At 30.3% G+C, this 12,791-nt stretch overlaps 1 protein-coding gene across 1 annotated transcript in view; it reads left to right on the plus strand.

Moving 5' to 3' along the window:
- Positions 1-1,037: 1,037 nt before the first annotated feature.
- LOC145326062 (uncharacterized) overlaps positions 1,038-12,791 on the plus strand; it is a 38,101-nt gene continuing 26,347 nt past the window's right edge. The window contains exon 1 of the mRNA XM_080169157.1: positions 1,038-1,375. The gene's annotated coding sequence lies outside the window, so the exon portion shown is untranslated. The remainder of the gene's footprint in view (positions 1,376-12,791) is intronic.

Below are 12,791 nucleotides of genomic sequence, written 5' to 3' on the forward strand. Positions count from 1 at the left end.
TGATGTTGCAAAAGTTTTATGGGCTAGAAGAAGCTTTGATTCTAATGTAATTTTGAAGTCTTGGTAAACTTAAGAAGTATCTACATAGTGGGTGGGAGAAATAGGCCTTTGTCGGAGGTGGGTTAGGTGTGTAAAGTGTGTATATAAGTCTGTGTATTGGGTGTGTGTGTGTAATGGGTGTGTACAGGACACGGAAGAATTGTAGGGTGGGGTCTCAACCAGGGAGGTAGGGGACATTGGACTGTAAATTACGCATATATCCAAAGTTTTATAACCATTTTAAGTATCTTGTTAATGTTCATAGGCTTAATAACTTTGGGTACTTTTATTGAATAGTAGTGACCAAATATTTTAACAATTAATTTTGCCCTACGGAAGGTTGTAATATAATTAGGTTAATCATCATTGTGGATATACACCAATTTATCGTCTTATCCCTTAATATCCCTGAGTCTCAACTCTCTGCCTGAACCAAATGGCAATGGGACAAACAAAAGGTTGGTAAGTCCAATTTAATATTCAAATTATAGGGATAGGACAATTGCCTGCACAGGGTTTTATCATAGGGGTGTGAATCATTGATGGGGTGAAAAAAGGGTAAGGTGGTGAGTTGACACTCCCCTATCGCACTCTTGTGTTTCAATAATTTAAATTCAGGGGTTAAAAGAGGTTATATTTAATAACCTGACATTATCCTATCTCTCCTTCAGCTTTTATTTTGTTTTAACAATTCTTGAGTTTTGTGGGAGTATTTTGTTCTAAAGTTTGTCCTATAACCCTATTTCTCTTTCCATTTTCTCTCTCTCTTCTTTTCATTTGCTCTCTTTCTATATTACTCCTTTTAATTTTCTCCTCATTATCCCTCTCTCTCTCTCTCTCTCTCTCTCTCTCTCTCTCTCTCTCTCTCTCTCTCTCTCTCTCTCCTCTCTCTCTCCTCTCTCTCTCTCTCTCTCTCTCTCTCTCTCTCTCTCTCTCTCTCTCTCTCTCTCTCTCTCTCTCTCTCTCTCCCTCTGTATGGGCAAGCTCCACACATACACAACAAGTTGTATTCCACATACTCAGTTACTCTATACCAGACCACTTTGAACCACTGCACTCAAACCTTTGTCCTATGGTCCTAAATTATTCTTGTTGCTAAGGAAATTATGAAAAATAGACATTTGTGATTTATGAATGTTAGATTAATATGAATATTCAATTGTGTCGTCAACATTAATGTAAAAATTAAAAATGATTTATTTTATCTACCCTTCTCAAAATGATTAATTAAACTGTACAATATCGTGCTTTAAATTTAATTAAAAGTGATAATTTTAAAATAATAAAAAAACTAAGAGTGAGAAGAAAAATTTGTGCTTGATTATATTCTTAACAGGTAAAATTATTTTAAATTAATAAGTTAGCTTTTTCTATTTTAAGCCGGCTATGATTAGCGTTAAAAGCTGGCATATGAAACTTAGGGTAGGATTATTTGAATGACCCAAATAAATAACTTTAATTGACTTCTTTTAATGTTTTATATTAATAACATTTAAAGAAGACTTATAACAATGTAATACTAATTATCAGTTATCTTACTAATAAAAATGTATTTTCTACAAAGAAAAAATATAATCCAAATTAGGTTGAGTAATTAATATTTTAACATTAGCTTTAAATAACTTAAGATGTTATACATAATTGAAGGTTAAAATATACTATAAAATCCGTGTAAACTGTATACAAATTTACAAAAGTTTTTCTTCATTAAACTGTTTTAGAGATTTTAATGCTTGAAATAGAAAACTAACTTTTATTAGAAATTTTGAAGCAAAAATATGAATTAACATTAAATCTAAAACTTTGTTTTAAAATACATTTTTACAATTTTAAAACTAGCACAATTAGAGTCACCTTGATGTCAACAAAACGTTTGACACCTTTTTTTTTAATTTAAGATTTAACAGATATTCAGATATATAAGGGTTTTAGCCAGGGTGGGAGGGAGGGGCAATAGGACTGCGTTATATTTTTCTTGGCCTAAAAACTTTAGGTACTTTAATTCAATTTTAATTGGTAAGTTCCAAACTAGTAGTGTTTAAACATTTCCTCCAATAATCTCAATCTACATCAGTGGTGATTTTGATAATTATATATGGGGACGTACATTCCTCTAGATCCGTGGGATTGTGAGACACAGCCAAGTTAAGATTGTGCTTGGTTTTACTTTAATGATTTTCATTTTATTTTAAAAATATAGCTGCCTAAATTAAGCATCTGCCGAGCCCTATTTTAATTTAAATTTGCATATAAATGCTTTTAATTGCTAATTGCGTCGTATCAATAGCTACGATCTTTAATTAATGACAAGAATAATAGCAATATATGTACATAACAAAATTTAAATAATTTCATTTATTTTTGCTGGAATTCAATTTTGATGATTTTAGAATCCTAATATATTATCTTGCTGACAATGAACGCAACTTAGTTCTTCATTTTAGAAAAGCTTCATATAGATTTCTGTATGATTTTTTGCTTTTATTCTAAATGTATGTGTTAATGGATGGTTTTAGGCTACCTTCCTAACCCTCATCCCCCTTCGAATTCAGAGCGCCTACTTGCTTTAGAATGTCAAATCGTTTCAAATATGTAAATCATGGAAATATTATAGAAACAAAGACTTGTTCCAAATTTTAAACATGGTTAAACAAAGTTAAATTAATTCATAAAAATACAGCTTCACAAAATATGTACAAAAATATAGAGTTATATAAAACTGTTGTAAATAAGAGTATGCCTTACAGACGTATCTATAGAGATGCTACACATATACCTTTGTGCCAGATCGTTCTAGGAATTAACGTTATTGTAATCAAAGTCATACTTCTTAAAACATGCTTAAATTAGTTACTGCACTTTAAAGATCATTTCTTATTTTTATAGAAATCATCTTGCAAACACGCCTAAACTTAAATCAGAAACGTATAGATGTATGTAAGCTTTGCTTTTGCTAAAATTTGTATGCAGAAAGGAAGCTAGATTTTGTTCCTCTGTTCCTATTAGGATGTTAAAAGGATCAACTGAAAGTTAGGGAAATGGGTTAAGACATGGAAAAGTGCATACACGACATTGGGATAAGTATATTATAAAAAAGTACCCTCTTAAGCATTGATACCCTAAGATCTAAAGGGATAAGACAATGGTAAATAAATTGATGTACATCCCCAATTATGATACACAAAAAATACCACTTCTGTAGGTTATATTAAGTGGATGAAACGTTTGGACACTCAACTTAATGCACCAAACTATCACAATTCTATAAAAGCCCTTCCCCTATTTTTGAACTAAATTGAAAATTATTTTCTGTTTCTTTTTTTATTGAATTAGGTTAGGTTAGGTTTGGTTATATTGTTGTTTACTGGGGAGTAAGAGATATAAGTTTTCCGGAATTTTAATGTAGGGAGTAGATTTGAAATCTGCATCAAAATTTAAGGATTTTTTATAAAATTCGTTTTTTGTAAAATTCTTTATCTAAAAGCGAAAATACATTTTAAGTTAATTAATTTTGACCAATAGGATAGGTGGATTTTAAACTACCTGCGCTCTAATTGGTTGAATGATGTACGACATCCAATCAGAGCGCAGATTTTTTAAATCCACCAATCACAGATGCCAAAATTAATTAACTTATTTTGTATTTCCGCTTTTAGATAAAGAATTATACAAAAAACGAATTTTATAAAAAATCCTTAAAATTTGATGCAGATTTCAAATCTACTCCCTACATTACAATTCCGGAAAACTTATATCTCTTACTGGGGAGCTCCCCATAGCGGTTAAGCTATAGAAATAGGAAAAAAAAAAATTTCTACCTTTTATTAATTTATTTAAAATATTAAAGGGTCAGGGTTTCAATATACAATAGACACAAATAGGGAAAGCACAATTAAACTAACTCTAAATATTTGATCAGTTAAACTTTTCTAGATTTGTTAAATTTATTATCTTTCATTTACCTATCCTTTAAATGCGGTTAGAGCACATTAAATTCAAAATTTCTCCATATACTTACCAATGGATATAGGATATACCTGAATATATTGACAGGCAAAATTTGGCCTTAATTTTGCTAGGTATAATGGACCTTATTTTCTATTTTATTTTGTTCATCCAATAGAAGGACAGTGGATTGGGTAATGGGATTGGGGGGTATTGTTATTTTAGCCAGCTGAGAGTATTACTTTATGAGAGTACATGAAAATCTGGTGCAACATCCAAGTAATAATATATCGATATACTTACCACAAATATAGTAGTTATTGGCAGGGAGGGCGATGATATTCAGGGTTAAGTCAATGGACGACAGATGGATGTACACTAACAAAATTACCTCCCGTAGATTTAAATCGTATTAGAATTATGAACGATAAATTAAAACCATCTTTGTTAGCCCTAAGGTACCGAAAACTTGGGCTAAGAAAACTGGTATTAAGTTTATGATTTTTATTTTCTGTTATACGATGCTATATTTTGATTTTTCAGGATGGTTGAGAATCGATTCTAATTCAGCGGCTATTAATCGGTTTCGAAGCCATACTGGAAAATATTTTCTGAATACATATTTAGTATTGTCCCCGTAAAATGGCTTTAAACCATTTCACATAAAGGTAATTTGTTCTGTTATAAGAATAGTAATTTTAGTATTATAATTTTTGATAATAGAATGATGTTCCAAAAAATTGCTTATTTTTAAAAGAGAAGCTTTTCTACCGTTATTGTCTTTTCTGAGAGAGAGAGAGAGAGAGAGAGAGAGAGAGAGAGAGAGAGAGAGAGAGAGAGAGAGGGGACAATAGACTGTTTTTCTTATTCGTTGACTAACAACTTTGGGTACTTTAGGGAATTTTGATTAGTTGATTCGTCAAGTTGTGTGTTCAAACGTTTCAACCACAAATTTTAATCTCTAGAAGGGGTAATTCTGTGTATAGATCACTCGTAAGTAAGTTAAGCATCTTAAATTTGCGCAACATTTTCAACAAGTTTGCGGATTTATCAAAGTCTTCTGAAGGATTACGGCATTTATTTAATATTAAAAGTGTTGTGTTAGTGTAACATATAATTTTTAATGTTTATTTGACAATTAACTGTTTGGGGGATCTTCGTTTCTAGGAATTTTTCCTATATCTTTACTTTTCAACAATATACTAATTCATTTTAATCAAAGTCTATTTAGTCTCACGTTAAAACCTAGCTGAATAATCAAGGAATTCTTGAAAGTGGCAAAGCATCAGACCTTCTTGTACCAGTTCTAATTTGTCATAGTAAAAATTATGTGCTTAAGGCAGTCTTCCTATAAATATATACAGTATGACACAGTTTTGTGTGGATTAGAACTCGTTACCTCTCCGACAACAAGCAAGTTACTACTAATGTTATTGTTAGGTTTCTCTTTATATTGACTGCAAAACTAACATAAATATAAAACTCATGTTGCTATATTTTAACAATTTTTGTTTGGTATTTCTTTTTAAACCCTCAGAGCATTTTTTGGCGCTCAAAAATATTCCAGAAAATTTTAAATTTTTATATAATTATGAATTTATTTCATTGTGATTCGCTTTAATGTTGGTTTAAGTATCAGGAAAAATTTTCCATATGACAGCTGCCATAAAATGTCAGCTGTCAATCTTAAACAGCAGCCGATAAGAACACATTTCCCCCTTAGCATTATTAACGAACGGGCAAAGTGATTTTTGAAGTAGCTTCGCTACTAAAAATAATTATGTGGTGTGTATATGTGGTCCACTTCTGATTAAAGGGAAGTTGCAAAGTATTTTCTTATGAGACTACTGCCAGATTAGTTCACTGCATGAAAACAATTTAGTTTTTCTGTACAAAATCTTATTTTGTGTAAAGAATAAATTTAAAGTTTGTAGTTGTGCCTCTTGCATTTAGGGGATCTGAAATTGAGGTAGGGAGGTTGCTGAAAAATAGCATAAAATCATCCTAAGACTTAAATCTAAAAATTAGAATAACAAAAAAATTCTTACTATTTTATATAATACTAGGAATAATAAATAATACTGATAAATAGCCTAAAACCCAACCCAAGACTTGAAATTAAATAGTGTAAAACCTTAACGGGAACTATGCAAGCTTTTCTAAAATGGAGAACTCAATTACTTTAGCAGTCAATGAATATTATAGCACAAGAGACTAAAAACCGTTAGGTGAGGTAAAATATAAACCATCCTCCCTATCTTAGACATGCAAGGGTGGGGGTAAAGGGGTGTTTTACCCCCCCCCCCCCCCCCTCCCCCCCAAAAAAACAATAAAAAAAAACTTTAAATTGAGACAGCGCAAAGTGGCACCAAAAATGACGTCATACAATAAGTTGACCAATGAAAGGCCAGTATACACTGTAATTGACTTATGGTAAAATTTATACTAGCCTCTCATTGGATATTTTATCGTATGAATTCATTTTTTGGTGCCACTTTACTCCGTCTCCTTGAAAACTCATTTTATAATATACATTACATAACCCCCCTCAAATCTTTGACACCCCTCATTTTACCCCCCCCCCCCCTCATCAAAATAAAATCTTATTAAGCACGCCCTTGTATGACATCTATGTACCCTCCATTCAATTATGTCAAGTTTTTGGCAAGATATCCAATGTTTCTCTATCATTTACAACATTATGCAATAATATTTACATTTATTATCATTTTTGCCAAAAATGTACCCTGTGCTCTATGCCTCGTTTATTGTTTTAATTGCAAATCCAAGAATTCAGGGAAAGGACATTGAAAGATTTTTTAGCTGATTGTCTCCATTTTAAGCAAATTTGTTTTTGCTTTTAATGAAATAATGCAGATGAGATGCTTTGATTATGATATTGTACCTTGTTTCTAGGAAACATTATTCTAAAATCAGATGAATAGGATAATCATATCATACAAAATGTTGTTGCCAAAAAGATAAAAAATCAGAATGTTTCTAGGACCGCTTATAGAGTTGCTACATTTCCCTAATCGTACTTTACAGTTATAGGAATCATCATGCAAGATTGAAATTGATAAAAAAACTTCACTTTTAAAAATTTCCATTTAAATTCCAGTATTTTGGATGCCAATGGACTAAAAAGCTAAGGCCCACAAAACAGTTTCAAAGTTTTTACTTATTTTACAATTAGCAGAAAATTGTTTATAATACGATGCAATAAAGTTTTCAATTATAATTTTAGAAACTAAAAATATGCTATTCTATCGAATTAATTCAAATTAAGCTTTTTTCACATTTTCTAGCTTATGGGTAATTAAGTCTATTCATCAAATGAATGTCATTAAAAAAAATAATAATGACAAAACGTTTGTAAAAACGGCGCATTTTAGTTTTAACTTTGTTAAGTTAATATTAATCATAAAAATAAATTTATAAACCTTATTAATTTTTAATTTCATAACTACAGCAGGGATACCAGGATAGGTAGATGAAATTTTCTCAATTCTTGCTGTTGTTGAATTACATGAAAATTGGCACACGGCTTACCCTTGGGTTTACCAATATCAGTATTTTTGGAAACACTAACATATTTACTCGCACTAGAAGTTTTAGCAAATCCCATAAAGATTAAGTTTTCAATGTATATATTTCAAATGCCATTGAATGTTTTTTTAAAATCCTTCTAATTAAAAATATTTGAGAAAATGAAAACATCCAATAATGTTTATGCTAATCTTTCTAATGCTCTGTGTTAAAATGCGAAATCTTGTAAAAAATATGATAGTAGTAATCCTTTATGTTGGATTCAATGTCTAATTAGATATCAGACAAATAATGATAAGTCATATATGATTACTTTTGTTATATACCATTTACTGATACTTTTTACTGACCAATCATGATAAATAAACCTAAACAAACCAAGTTTCAAAACAACGAATTACAGAACCAACTGACCTATATGTAGACTTCACTAGTAGTTTTAGTTTTGCAAAATGTTACTTGCCGGCTTCTACCAATAACGAAATTAGTTCAGAAATAAATCAAGAAATCTATACGTGTTTTTCAGCTGTCGTTGGGGGGCAACACATCGTAAAATTGACGACCTCTCCATTTGCCCCCCAAATATTATTTTAAATTTATTTCGCTTGTTGGTTATACCTTATTTCTGGTTACTGGCTCCTTTATCCTTGACTTCTCATTAATTAATGCATAGAACAATACATGTAGAATAATTATACTATTCCGGGAAGTGATTTGTTGACTTACAAGCTGAGGCTCTTTTGTCGACTTTATGGAAATTTACTGACATAGTACCGAAGTTAAAAAAAGGAAATATCGAACAATGTGATAGCTTTCTGTCAACATGCAATCAAGATGGTTTATTTCGACTCTATGGCATTAAATAAAAGTAGTTATAGCTGATGTATTATGGAAGTTGTGATGATAACTAAATAAAAATTTACAAAGATATTCGACATTATTCATTATGCCTGTTAAATAACAATGGATGTAGAATAAATGTAGATATTATGACAAGGAAAAAAATGTCGTCAATTTAGCTTGCTAACATTGATCTCATTTATTGGTCAGCTGGTTTATACAGTAGGAGGGATGGGTTAGGGGGGTTGTTTTTTTTGTTATTTTATCCCGCTTCTTGTTTCACTTTATTAGAGAACATGAAAATCTGGTGTAAGATAAGTGATAAAATATCCATTTAAATAACAATTTTAAATATTTTTTTTCACCAGTCTTAGTTTTGTTGATACAATATTATTACTAAAGTTTAGCAGGTATTATAATAAAATGCAGTTAAATAATTAATCTAGTTATTAAATATTCATATAAAAATTGAACTAACCATAATTAATGCACACATACTGAATAACAAACCTCATGGATTTAGAAAAAGAAACCTGAATTTTATCCTTGTAATAAATCAGACCTTCTTGCTATGATAGTAATCATATCATTCCTAAGATTATAATATTATAAGTTTTAATATAAAGATGGTTATGCAATTTGATTGGATCTGATCAAAACTTGAATTAACAAATCCCTTACTCCAGAAGCTAATGAATAAATCTAGCTATTAAAATTAGTCTGATACTAATTACAAATACCAAGTCCACTGAGCCCACATATATGTATTGTAAATTTTAAAATAAGCATATTACTAACTTTTTTTTTTCTCCATTTGACCATGCAGTTATGATGGTAAGGCTACTATTTTCCTCTATAATGTCTTATGTTTTGTATGATTCATAGCCTCTCCTAAAGACAATACTAACTCTTACAGATTCTCTTCAGAGCTCTTAATACAATTCATTTGAAGACCTCCTTAAGCACATTACTTATACTTAAACAAAATAAAAAATTAAACAGATGAACAAAACATATTATATAAACAGTTAAAATCACAGCAAGATCGGGTAGATACAGGGTGTCCCTCATAAACTGTTTTTGTTGAAACGCTTATTACTCCCTTAATATTTGAGCTATCTTAGTAAAATAAAAAGTTTTTGGCAGCCTACTACTGACCATTATATGGAGTAATGATGAAAAATCCACAAAATAAACAGGAAAAAATCTACCAGGTATTATATAAGAGGTTCATTTTATTGAAAATAGACTAACCCACAAGAAAATATTTGCTTTGTGAACTTTAAGATTAGTTAGGGTCCAAACAGCTGGTCGCTCAGACTTTCTAAGCACAAAAATAGAACAGACTTGACATAAAATACCAGAAATTCTCAATATTCAATAATCTGAAGTGTAATATAAGTAAACAATATGTAAAAATAGGTATAATATTGATCTTCAAATGCACACAAGAACCTGAAATATACCAGATATTTTAATTAGACTACAATGCCAGTTCTTATAATGTCTGGAGTAAGTCTTTGTGATCCACCGTTTGACCACCAGCTGCTTTAAAAGTTAACTAAGGCATATTTTTCTTGTGGATTAGTCTTATAATCACTAAAATCAGCATGTTATGTATAACCTTGTAGATTTTTTTCTGTTAAATTTGCGGATTTTTCATCACTATATCATTAAATGGTCAGTAGTAGTCTGCCAAATACTTTTTATTTTACTAAGATAGTTGAAATATTAAGGGAGTAATAAGCGTTTCAAAAAACCAGTTTACGAGGGACACCCTGTATATACACTTTATGTTTTGTTTTTAGTCCTGAATGGTATTTTAATACCTTATAAAGTACAAAATTCAAACATATTGGTGCAAATAAATAAATTAAATTCACTAATTAATAATTAATTTTTTTGCAAAATTTTATTGGCAAAAATTTTCTAATATTATTTATGAGTCATGCCAAATTATTCAAAATTAAGTTTAATTGGTTTTTACCAAGCAAAAATGTATCATGTATATCGTGGTCAAAAAATAATTTTTAATAAAGTATCCCTATATATAATACTAGCGGCTTCGCCCCTAGCCTCTAGGGGCTTTGCCCCAAGAGGTGATTAAAAAAATAAGGCGAAATTCGTTAAAGGACCAAGGAAATCTTCTACAAAACCTAAAGAACCTAGGAAATCTTCTACAAAACCTAAAGAACCTAGGAAATCTTCTTCATTCAAAATAAATGCTGGAATAAAAAATAATGTATCAGAGCAAAATAAAAAATAAGGGGGGATTTTTTTGTTTTTGGGGGGGTTGGGGGTGTCCAACCCCCCAAGAAAATAGCTTAAAACCACCACAGGACCAATAGGTATATACCCTCAAGAGTAGAATCCGATCGGTTCAGTGGTTACCGAGATCTTAAGCTTCAGACGGACGGACGGACGGACAGACAGACAAACAGACAGACAGACATCGTACTACTTTGTATTATTGATAATTGAGAAGCTACACTGTGAAGGAGAGCCATGTCGGTTCAGCAGTTAGTGAGATCCTTCGATACAGACAATATGGGGTTGTAATTACACTTTTCTAGGAAATTGTAAAACAACTAAAACATATGAGAAAAAAAATTAAGTTAGCCTATCAGTTAGGCATATCTAAAGCATCTCTTTTACAAGGATTGTATTATGTGAAATGCAAAAATGCAATATATTGTCCTTTGTGTCTGGACAGACAAATAAGTTTTATCAAATTTTCATGGATTGACAGTCGCACCAAATTGTTTAGGATAGCTTAGTTGTGGAAAGTTGGAAAAAGGGTATACACAGCAATTTAACAGGGGGGTAACAGTCTTTGAAATGTCAAAAAAGGGGAATTTAGATTTCTCTAACATGTATTTTTAGTCGTTGTTGACACCCTCTAAACTCCCCTTACTCACTCTATTGGGGTATTATAAATTCATTTGTGAACTATCAGTAATGATAGCTTGGCTAATGACTGTTGACTTCAAAGTTCAGTGTTTAATTAATTAAGTCATCACTCATTAAAATGGTCATGGCCCAACACAGTGAAAAAAAGCAGTTAAAGATTGCCAGAAAATCCAGGTTGATCCTTTTACCGAAAAATGAAGCAACTGCCAAGCTCTCTAACTTTCTCTAGTTTTAATTTAGTTTGAAGAAATTTAGTTTATGTGAGTAGGGAGTAATGTCTCTTTGTTTCAGGACTATTGTACAATATGAGAATAGAATCTCAAAATATTGTATTCTGTAATATACCTTTCTATAAAGAATATAAGCTGTATAAATTATGCTTTATAAATACTAAAAACTCGATTCGATATTAGGAATATTTAAAACATTGGGTTTACTTTTAGAAGATTGCTTTAAAAAAAAATTTAGGAATTATAAGAAATATTCTATTTTTATTGTTCTATGTTCTAACCATTCTATATTCAAATAACTGGATCAATTTGAATAAAATTTTCAGACTAAATCTAATTTTAATAGGATTGTTAAAACTATTAGTTTTAAAGTTTAAAGAAATTTTTAAATCAAAATGTCTAACTTGTTTTATATAAAAGAAAGGCTTATTTAAAAAAAAATTGCAAATTGGCATATCTGATAAAATAAGGAGTTTATTTGAAAAGTAAAATACTTGTTAATCTTTCTGAAGCTGCTTTTTATATGTATATAAGTGAAATTACATCATTAACACTTTTTGTAAGTGTATACATCTAGTAGGACAAAAGAGAGACCAATTGAGAAAAATAAACAATTATTTCAAAAGAATTAGTATTACACATTTTTGTAGGTATTGTAAATTAATCATAGCGAAGCTTTCTATAATCAGGGTTTGTGCGTAAGTCCGTATTTAACGGATAACACCTATCATTCATTTCGGCATGTTAGAATTGCAGGTTGATTCAAGTAAAAGTTTCAAAAAGTAGCTACTTTATAATCGTTACCAGAAAGTCCGTACATTCATTGCTGATTTTTAACTCAATTCAAATACAAAAGTAAAAACATTGCAATAGAAGAAAAATATTTGAAAAGAAAATACAAAGACTTTAATTTTGTTGACTAACAATAGTATTTAATTAATTGACATATTTGTTATTAGTCAACAACAAGGTTTAATTTATATTTATCAAACATTCAAACTGTGAATGGTTACCAATTAAATTGTCGTGCTAACAAAGAATCATGTAGCTCACATTGGAATAATAGCAGGGATCTTAAGGGATAAGACAATGAAAGTTAAATTTATATAAAAATAGACAAATTACCCCCTCTGGAGATAAAAATTATTGGTTAAAATGTTTGGACACTGCTAGTATTTAATCAACTAGTCAGGACTTAACAAGAGGACTCAAAGTTTAAGAACTAATAATTGAGAGAGGCTGCTTATAAACTTTGGTTACAAATATAATTTACAGTCT

Source organism: Acartia tonsa, chromosome 8, assembly GCF_053477335.1.
Source record: "Acartia tonsa isolate MP-2025a chromosome 8, ASM5347733v1, whole genome shotgun sequence".
Taxonomy (NCBI): Eukaryota; Metazoa; Arthropoda; class Copepoda; order Calanoida; family Acartiidae; genus Acartia; species Acartia tonsa.